This window comes from Triticum aestivum, chromosome 4B, assembly GCF_018294505.1.
Source record: "Triticum aestivum cultivar Chinese Spring chromosome 4B, IWGSC CS RefSeq v2.1, whole genome shotgun sequence".
Lineage (NCBI taxonomy): Eukaryota > Viridiplantae > Streptophyta > Magnoliopsida > Poales > Poaceae > Triticum > Triticum aestivum.
Genome location: NC_057804.1, coordinates 217,183,141 through 217,193,457, shown reverse-complemented (window position 1 = coordinate 217,193,457; position 10,317 = coordinate 217,183,141).

Here is a 10,317-nt window from a genome sequence, read left to right as displayed (position 1 = left end):
AGGATGAGACATCTTTCACTTTGGGGATATATTTTGTGAAACTCGTAAGACAAGAAAGAGAGTCGCAAAAGTCAATACAATCACACATACGGGAATTTTTTTAAAAGCTCCAAGGAAAATACACGATTACCCGCGGAGAAGGACTGTTACATATCTTACATGCGGGCAGTAATTATACATTACATCACTCAGGATATGCGTACATAATCCTGAGATGTTATTGAGACTAGTGCACTTCTCCAGATCCTACATGATGCGCAAACAAGCTACTTCTCACAACCTATGTACATATAAACATATCACACAAGTCGGTACATCGCATGGCGGCTAAGCGTACTCAGTCGGAGATGGTGAGGATCTCCCTTGGCCTGCCGAGGGTGAGACGCAGTGAGGCTGGGGACTCAACCTCCTCGTCACTAATAGGTTCCAGATGAGAAACGCGGCGCTGAGCTGATGGAGCAGGTGCCATAGGCGGAGTAACACGAATATGAGTGGGCGGAATAGGTGGAGTAGCACGTATGGGAGTGGGTGCAATAAGTGGTGCAGAGCGAACGGGAGTGGGTGCAATAGCTTGGTTGAATTCCTCAGTGGTAGGCAGACGACGAGCAGTGGCGAGAATGGTAGGTGAATGAGATGCTGAGGACGAGATGAAAGTCAGCGGTGGAGCGGTGTGCAGGAGTTCCCTCCTGTTGGCGGCACAGCCATGGACTGAGTCCATGCGGGCAGCTACAAGGTCGTCCACCATGCTGTCGAAGGCTGCCTCCAGGGCTCGGAGGTACTCGACAAGCATCTCAAAGGCCTCGTCTCGCTCTCCTCTGGGGCAAGAGAATGAGTAGTGACAGGTGTATGGTACATGGCATGGAAGGTAGCGGTAGCGACGGGTCTTCATTGCAGGAAGAACATCTCGAAGACGAGCTATCGCCTCGCGGGCAGCCATCTGCATAGCATGGCTCTCTGTAGGCATGGCTCTCCCCAAGAATCAGAAGCGGCATATCTCAGCACGCCCTCCCTTGAATTGCACCGTGGCCTGGTGCATGGTCAGACTGTCGTCGATCTTGTGTGGATAAAGTGTGAAGACTGGGCGCACGGATGGCCCCATCGCGACCTGAACGACGAAGGAGAGGAGTTTGACGAACCCCTCAGGCACGTTGGCGAACATCTGTGACTCACATTCGTTGCCAGGCATCTACAAAAGTAGGCAAAAATTCTGAGTGATCTGATCATAAATTTTATGCCGACTGTCAGAAAAATGACTAGATTTGCAAAAACATGAATAAACTCTATCATGCTAATAACCGATTAGCGAGCGCACCTAGTGGCTTCCTACAGTTAGCCTGGCTCTGGTACCAAGTCTGTCACGACCGGTTTTTCAATAAAATACTTATTGAGAAAATCGATCTTTTGATCCCAGTATAGGAAGAGTTATCGTCATTGGTAGACAAATACTTGATATACGGAGGACCAGTAGCATTAAATATATTACAGGGTTGAGCTGAGGCTGCTCAACAATTTATTACAAACACGCCAATATCATACATAAGGGCGGTTGTGACACAGGGGTGTGGTGACATGCTACTAGCTCGAGATAAAAGTGGTGGTGGATAACTTGACTCCTAATTGGCAGCTCATCGAGCGTCGAGGTGAGGCTCGATGAATTTATTTCTGGGGTGGCGGAAGCGGATATAATACAGTGACCAAATGCAGGATCGCACGGGACTGACTGGGACTCCTCTAGGCGTCGGACTCGCTATCGAACACTTCATCCATGAGATCGCCTTCATCAACATCTAGCCAAATCAACAAGCCAGGTGAGTACTTTGAAAGTACTCGCAAGACAGTTTAGACAAAAGATATAACAAATGCATGCATGAATGCGCCATGAGCAAAAAGATAATAATTCTCATTCCAATAATAAAATTTGCACGACTTGATAAGTAAAACGAATAACTAAAAACCGATCGGGTGTCTGGAGCGACTCCTCGAAAGGTAAACAAATAAAGCTCATGCCGCAGTCAGGCGTCTAAGCGACACCACATAAAGGGCTTATAAAAGAAATGCCACAGTCGGGCGTCTCAGCGACACCACATAAAAGGCTTATAAAAGAAATGCCATAGTCGGGCGTCTCAGCGACACCACATAAAGGGCTTAAAATAAAAGTGACTAACAAGAGTGCCACGATCGGACGTCTGAGCGACATCGCAGAAAGGGCTTATCTCAATAATAAATAACAAGTGTGCCACAGTCGGACGTTTGAGCGACATCACGGAAAGGGCTTATATCAAATGTAAGTAACAAGTATGCCATAGTCAGACGTCTGAGCGACATCACAGAAAGGGCTTATATCAAAAGTAAATAACGGGTTAGTCCATCCACAAGAATAAACTTTTAACCGGATTTAACACTCATGTAGTTCTCCGGAGTTTTTTCACTGAGGCTGATATCTGACAAGATAAGATGAACACAGTACTTGGACATGTACAAGATGATTTAAAGGATTTGTGACTCTGCAGAGTTTGTACTAACTGTCCACAGCCAACGGATTTCCGTAGTCACGAAGGACTAGTTCCGTTTACGGTATTTCGGTAGAAACACATTTAACCAGTACACACCCATTCCACCTCACGATGCCAGGAATCACCCTAGACAACGTCCAAGAAAAACTTTGAGACGGGGAGGTCACAACCTCGAATAGCATGGGATCAAATTTCTATACGCGCGCTCTAAGGGGTGCCCCCCTCTCAGTCCCAACCGGAAACACCCATGCCCCCTAATCGGATGACGGGCTTTAATCCATGGCCATGGAACCCTCATCCCGACCTCTCTATTTGGTGTGTACCAGGAAAACGGTTTGCAACTTACTAAGCCATATTGCTTTCGGAAAACATGTGGCAGTACAGGAAAGGAAATGAATGGGAATGTGATTTGATTAACGATGACGCTGAAGTCAAATAGACTGGCATAAGACTGGCATGCCACAACACTGCCATCTTACCCATCCTCATGCCATCACATGGCCATGCAAATATGTATCCAACAACATATGGATTTCCGAAACTCACTTTCCACTTCTTTGCATGACATATAACATTCAAAGAAATGTTCATAAACATGCCATGAAACTCCTAAATGCAAACATGCAACAAACACTCATCATATCAAGAGTTCAAACATGCTTGCCTGGTTCGGAGTAGTCGGAGTCTAACTGGGTGAAGTTCGCGGCTCCGTCACCTCCTCCGGTATCTCCGTGTTTAGTACGTCCTTCCGTGCCGGTGGGTGGTGGTGGTGGTCGCCGACGAGCACCACGTCGACGGTGGCCCTTGCTCCGGTGGACGGTGGTTCGGGTAGTCGCGGACCTTGTCGGAGAGAGCTGCAGAGAGAATGCTGGCGGAGCCCGAAGCGGATGGAGGTGGCCGGAGTTGAGAAGAAGGGCCCCTCGAGGCTCTTCCAGTGGCTGGGCGGGGTCAGGTGAGGTGGTGGAGATGTGCGGGGTCGAGAGCGAGCTCAGAGGCGCTATTTATAGCCGGCCCGAGGCGGTTGCCGTGAACGGGATAAGTCCGGCGAGCGATTACGGCGGCGCTGTGGCTGGACGGTTGGTTTAGGGGCTTGAGCATCGTCTAGACGGAGCACTGATTCCATCCCAGTGCCCAACTCAGCAAGGCAGGGGCGGTTATGGCCTGTCCCCAACAGAACGGCCGTACGGCACGTCAGCGGCAGAGAGCGTGCCCTGAGCGTGCCAGGCCACGGCAACGGTGCTGCACGCATGCGCTGGCAAGGGAGACGGCCACGCGGAGCTCCCAGGTGGCTTGGGCGGTGCCGAATGGCGTTATGCCGCAGGGTGCCCCCTGTCTGCCGCCACGGAAGATGCCGGCGCAGGCGGGCCAGGGTGCCACCGACGCCAGGAACCAGCCAAGTGTGCGTGCGGTGCTCCAGACAGGGAGGAGGAGCCACGCGCAACGCGCTAGACGCACAGTTGACATCTGACTGAACACTGACGAAGAAACGACACTGAAACCCTGAATTTTCTGAAGATGCATAGTAACAGTGCAGGCCAGGTGTTCGACAAAATGATTTTGGCATGAGGGGATTTTTCCTTGAGCTGGTTTTTGGTGGAGTGGCCTCTCATTGCAACTGGGGGTTGCCTGAATTTTGGTGGAATTTTTGGAGAAGTGGAGATATGAATTTCACCAATTTTGACAAATCTGGTCCAAACTTGCAGAGGGTGAATTTAGAAAATTTTGAAAAGAAGAAGAGTGGATCTTGATGGTTCTAGGTTGTGGGTGCTAGGGACTATCCAGAGGATTTGATTTGAGATCAAAGTTCAAAGGCATTAAGGTACTTGCTTTGCAAATTACCTAGGCTCAAAATAAAGGACATAATTGTTTTGGGTAAAGAAATAAATGAGATAAAATCCAAAAATGGATTTGACTAGTTGGGACAGAATGTTTGGGTTATCCCAAAGTGGAAGGAGGGGTTTTGGGAGAATTTTACCACAAGAGGCATGGAAAAACAAGAATGGATCAAAACCAAAGAAATAGCCCAAAACCAAAAAGGTTTCTTTTTAGAAGAAACTAAATCCAAGAAATGATTTTGAGAAGGAAAACTCAGAAGAGAGGTTTTTAAGAAGGGTTTAAATGACCTTCTTCAAACCAAGCAAGGCTCTTGCTGAAAACAGAAAGAACAAATTTTTTGGATTGTCACATATCTTGTCTTTGACTTCAGTTGTTGCCGCGGGGCCTGGACGGCCAGGCTTAAAACTATAGAAAGGGACCGGCCCCTTGTCGACCCTTCTCTGTCAAATGCCACTACAACCATCTTGACCAAAATAATGTTCGGACCAAAGGATGGGAGCACAAATGTTTTGAAGGCGACAAGGTTTCTCTATGCACAAGTCTTCTTCTTACAGAGGCATGTATGGGTAAAAAGAAACTTATATATTTGGCTTGTCGAGGATCGATATGCGAGCTTGTTTCCGTCTCTTCTTCGCAAGATCAAGTCCGCGGCAAGAGCCCTGTTGTTAGTGCAGGGGAAAATATAGCATCATATGACCTTATCTAACTGTCAATGGCAAGTTTATGCTAAGCTAATCATGTAAGTAGGTTTTTAGGGCGCCAGCGCTTCGTTTTATTATCTATGCTCAGGGTCTGCGCCTGGCTTTGTACAAAGTGTTACATGCGCATTGTCAAGGCTTGTATAAAAGGGTGATTGCCAGGGCAGGGCCCGATAGCCGCACCTTATGGGTAGAACTTGCGAAGATGCTCAATGTACCATGAGTTTTGCATTTTGATGCCATCTTCAATCTCCAGATGGACTGCGCTAGGTCTGGTGACTCGTACTACCCAGTAAGGGCCTTCCCACTTCGGCATCAACTTGTTGGAACCCTTGGCGGACTGAACACGCCTAAGGACAAGGTCGCCTTCCTCAAGGCTCCGGGAATGGACCCTGCAGTTGTGATAGCGGCGCGGGACGTGCTGGTAGTGTGCAGCACGCACAACAGCCCGGAAACGGTTCTCCTCAAGGAGCATGGCATCATCATGTCGGTGCTGCTCTTTCTCTACTTCATCATAGGTAAATACTCGAGGTGACCCATAAATGAGTTCCGCGGGGAGCACTACTTTTATCCCATAGACTAGGGAGAAGGAGTCTGGCCAGTAGCTCTATTTGGTATCATACGTAGGGACCAAAGAACCACCGGCAGCTCATCGATCCAGCGTCTACGACACTTTTCCATCTTATCAAAAGTCCTTGTCTTAAGCCCATGTAGCACTTTAGCATTCATCCTCTCAGCCTGTTCATTGCTCCTGGGATGAGCAACAGAGGTGAATGAAACCTTGCTTCCGAGGGTTTGAACGTATTGCATGAAGGCGCGGCTTGTGAATTGGGTGCCATTGTCAATGATAACTCTGGCGGGTTCTCCGAAACGGCACACCAATCCCTTCAAGAGCTTTATAGCTGATTGTGCGGTTACCTTCCTCAGAGTCTCTACTTCCGGCCACTTTGTAAACTTTTCGATTGCAACATACAAGAATTCAAAGACCCTGGTAGCACGGGGGAAGGGGCCCAAGATGTCGAGCCCCCAGACCGAAAATGGCCATGACAAAGGGATCATGTGGAGAGCTTGAGTAGGTTGGTGGATATTCTTGGAGTCGAACTGGCATGCTTCACATCTGGTGACTAGCTCAATTGCAACTTGGAGGGCCGTGGGCCAGTAGAAACCTTGCCGAAAAGCTTGTCCAACCATTGCTCTTGATCCAATATGGGAGCCGCACATGCCCTTGTGTATTTTTGCCAACAATTCCTTCCCCCTTTCCTTGAAAATGCACTTCAATTTCACACCATTGGGCCTCCTTCTGTATAATGTGCAATCGACAAAATGATACATACTGGCCCTCCGGGTTACTCTTTCAGCTTCTTCTTGCTCTTCGAGGAGTTCTCCGGTTTGGAGGTAGCGGCTGATGTGCCGCGCCCAAGTTGGATCTCGTGGCTTGATAACTAGGACCAACGGCACCTCCTCACTCGTGGGAGCTCCCACCTCGACCGCATGGACTTGTGGTCCTGCGGAAAAGTGTAGCTCACCAAGCGAAGTGGAGTTGTTCCCGTTAGATCTCTACCGGGGACTTTTGGAGGTCCTGCCGGTAAAGGCTTGCCGGAGTCTAGCTTCCTCCTTTTCATAGCCATGATCAACAGACATACTAATGGTTGTGTCAGATGAAGGACAAAGATCCATGGTTCCACAGGGAGCTTTTGTGCGGCACACTGACAAATAATCAGCAGTGCTGTTTTCTGCACGTGGCACGTGCTCTATTTGCATTCCGTCAAATTGTTCCTCCAACCTTCTCACTTCTTCGACGTATGCCTCCATTAACGGACTCTGGTAATCCTTGTTAACCTACCTCACCACAAGCTCTGAATATCCATGGATGATCAACTTCTTGATCCCCAATTCTACTGGAATCCTAAGCCCAGCAAAGAGCCCTTCTTATTCTGCAGTGTTGTTGGTAGCTTTTTCCCGGGTAAATGCATTTGGATCACATATTTGAGGTGTTCTCCAGTGGGTGCAACAAGGAGCAGGCCAGCCCCTGTGCCTTGTAATGAGAAGGCACGGTCAAAATACATGACCCATTCTTCGGGCGACTCCTTGCCGGGAATAACTGTTTCTAGCGCCTCTTCATGTTGGTGTACAAATGTATGTCCTCTTCTGTACCCCTTACTTGTGCACGGGCAGTCGTAGCCACACCTGCGGCAAGGCTTGGCGGGACAGTAGAAGTATAAATACAGGACTAACAAGAGAGCAGAAGACAAGCTGGACCTCCCTCGGCAACACCCGTGCTGGGGTGGCTTGCGTAGCCCCGGCAAGGCCCTTGCCGCGGCAGTGTGCGAAGCACCAGCAAGTCCATCACCCTCAAGGCTGAGAGCACTGACATCATCGACAACGTCAAGGCCAAGGCTTGGGGGCACGTGCATAGTAGCATGCATATCTTTGTGAAGACTGATGGCCTGCAGGTCCACATGGAGGCCAGAAGGCAAAGACCCCCAGCAAGGCCCTTGCTGGGGACGACTGCGAGGCCCCCGACAAGACTCTTGCCGGGGACAAATACGGGGCCACAACCAGGCCCGCACCCGACAAGGTTTTTGCCACCTCATGGCCATTCCAGCGCGACGACCAACTTGCTAACTAGGCAGACACCTGCATGGTGGCATGCAGATTCTAGGCCCACTAAGCAAGCGCCTGCGTGGTGGCATGCAGATCTTCGTGGAGGCTCTACCACCGCGCCAGCACAGCAGCTAGCCTGGAGTTGCATGCATCGTCAGCATAGACGCGTGTCGAAGCAAGGCGAGTCGTCAATGGATAGGACGGGATCTATTGTTGTCCCCAATAAAGTAAGAGGGCACGTAAGCAGTGCATTAAATTCATTTGTCCTATGATGTCAGTGATAAGCTTGTACACTGTAGATTCTTTCCACCTCTTGTGTGCCACTGTGGCGACCCCTTTGACATATAGAAGAAGGCCCGAGGCGTACTAGAGAAGGATTCAGACTTTTTGGACTGGGCATGCACCGCAGATTTCAGGAAGTCAAGAACACTAAATATACACCAAAAGCAGGACTAGCGATTTACGGACCATTACAGCCTGAACCTGGGTAAAAATCCCTCGCGCTTCACTAGACCTACTCTTTGCGCAGCTATCTCCCTACCAACCATAGAAGGGATCCCCGTGATCCCATAGGTTTCATTTTCCCCAACATCTTTGGCACGCCAGGTAGGGGGTGGAAGTTTTCAAAATCTGGTCTAGAAGTTAGTGTCGCAGCTTCTTCATCACCATGACTCCGAAGAAGAGGACGATCACGGCAATCGGTTCGTCTGGACCTAGTTCGCCCGTGCCAGCGTGAATAGGAGACATGGCAGGCGCTGGTGGCCGAGGAGATCAAGATCATCTACGTCATTCTAATACCAACAGCCAGGCGAGCGGTGTCGTCTGCAGCCGCAACGATGATCCGCGCAACAACAAAAAGCTAAATCATGCCAAACCTTAAGTGATTTCCTTTTTGTAAGGTTATTTCCCTTGATTGGTTTTAGTTTTTGCATGGAAAACTTGCACGCGAAGGAACCCTACCACTATTGGCAGCACCCTTGTTCTGTTTCGAGTCCGCTCAACAGCTCAAGTGGTTGCGCCAAGAACGGTAAGGTGGCTTGCCCTGCAGCGGCACCCCTAATAGGCTGCTAAGGATCCATTTCTCAAAGCACAGGCAACAAGGGTTTACGCGATGACAAGCCTATCCAACTAAGCGTAGGGTGAAGTACATACAAAAAGAGACCAAACAGGAAAATAACATACATTCAGTTCAACGCATAGCAAGTTATATTGCATCAAAAGTTGTCACGATTATAACTTAAGATGAAATCGTCTTGGGTACGAATTCATAATGGCAACAAGAAATGGAGAAGCTAATCCCAGCGCTGCCCCTTCAGCCTCTTGACCCCGTCCATGCAGCTGATGATGGGCTCGATATGCTCTTCAAGCGCCTGGAGGTCCGCATCCTCCGGCAAGCTCTCAATTGCGTTGGCGAAGTTGACGCTGGGGTTCCAGTGCGCCACCTTGTTGATCACCTTGATCAAGGCGCCCCGGCAAAGCTTACGGGCCTCGTTGGCTAGATAAGTCGCTCGGTTGGAGTGGACCAGCGCCAGGGCCTCGAGGAAACCCTCGAAGAACAGGGTCAGTCTGGCACTATCACTCACATTAACCTCGTGGGAGAACCTAAGTTTGACATGCCCATGATGGACAGCTGCGTGGTGAGCCTTTTCGCAACGTCCACATGGCGGCTAGTCGAGAGCTTCATGCTGTCCACAAGGTCGTTGTGGGTGGCGGCGGCATTCTGCAGCAGCTGTCTCTCATCCGCGAGGTCCTTGATCAGGGTCTTTTCACGGGCCTGGTCTCTGAGAGCGTCCCCTCCAAGGTCTCCAGCTTCAGCTTCATATTGGCAGTGGAGTTGTTGTCCTCGGAGAGTAGCTTAGTCTTGTCGGAGATGGTGACCTGCAGATCCGCCAGGTTGTGGATAGTCATGTCCTTGTCCTTCGTCAGCTTTGAGATCTCCTTCTTCATCTCCTCAAATTCCAGCTCCAGCTTCTACGCCTTGCGGGCCAACTCATTCTTGGCGGCCTCCGTGGCCTCAGCATCGTCAACGGCCTCCTTCAGCTTGCTGGCATGGTCCAGGACAAAAGTGTCAAGTGCATCCTTTTGTTTCTGCTCCAGCTCCTGGGTCCGCTGTGCGACAAGCTTTTCGACTTCTTCGTCCTTAGCACAAAGCTTGGCGGCAAGCTCCCCTTCACGGGCAACCAGGTCTTCTTCTTGGGCATCCAGCAGAACTTGGTGCTGCCTTTGATCAGCTTCATCCCTAGCGGCCCGTGCCTTAGCCACCTCTTGGGCCTTCTCAATGTCAGCCTGCTTCAGGAGGAGCTCTCGCTGGTGCTCGCCCAGCTGGTCCTGGGTGGCCTTCAGATCCTGCTGAGCCTTGGTGAACCAGACTTGCATCGGAGCATCGCGCTCCTGGAAGTCTGCTTCTGCCGTGTCCACAGCCGCCATCTTGAAGTCCACCTTATTCTTGCTGGCGCGGTAGAGCACCTGGAGCTTCTGGAAATTGGTGGTCATGCCCTGGAGGAGCTAGTCTTCTTTGGAACCACCGCTGCTGGTGCTCAGTTCGTCGACAACTTGGAGCCCGAAAGCGGCGAGGACCTCATCACCAAACACCTCCCCTTCGGCTGGCGCTTCGGTGCTTGCCGTCCCTGGGAGGCCGATGAACAGATCGTTGCCCACTTTCAAGT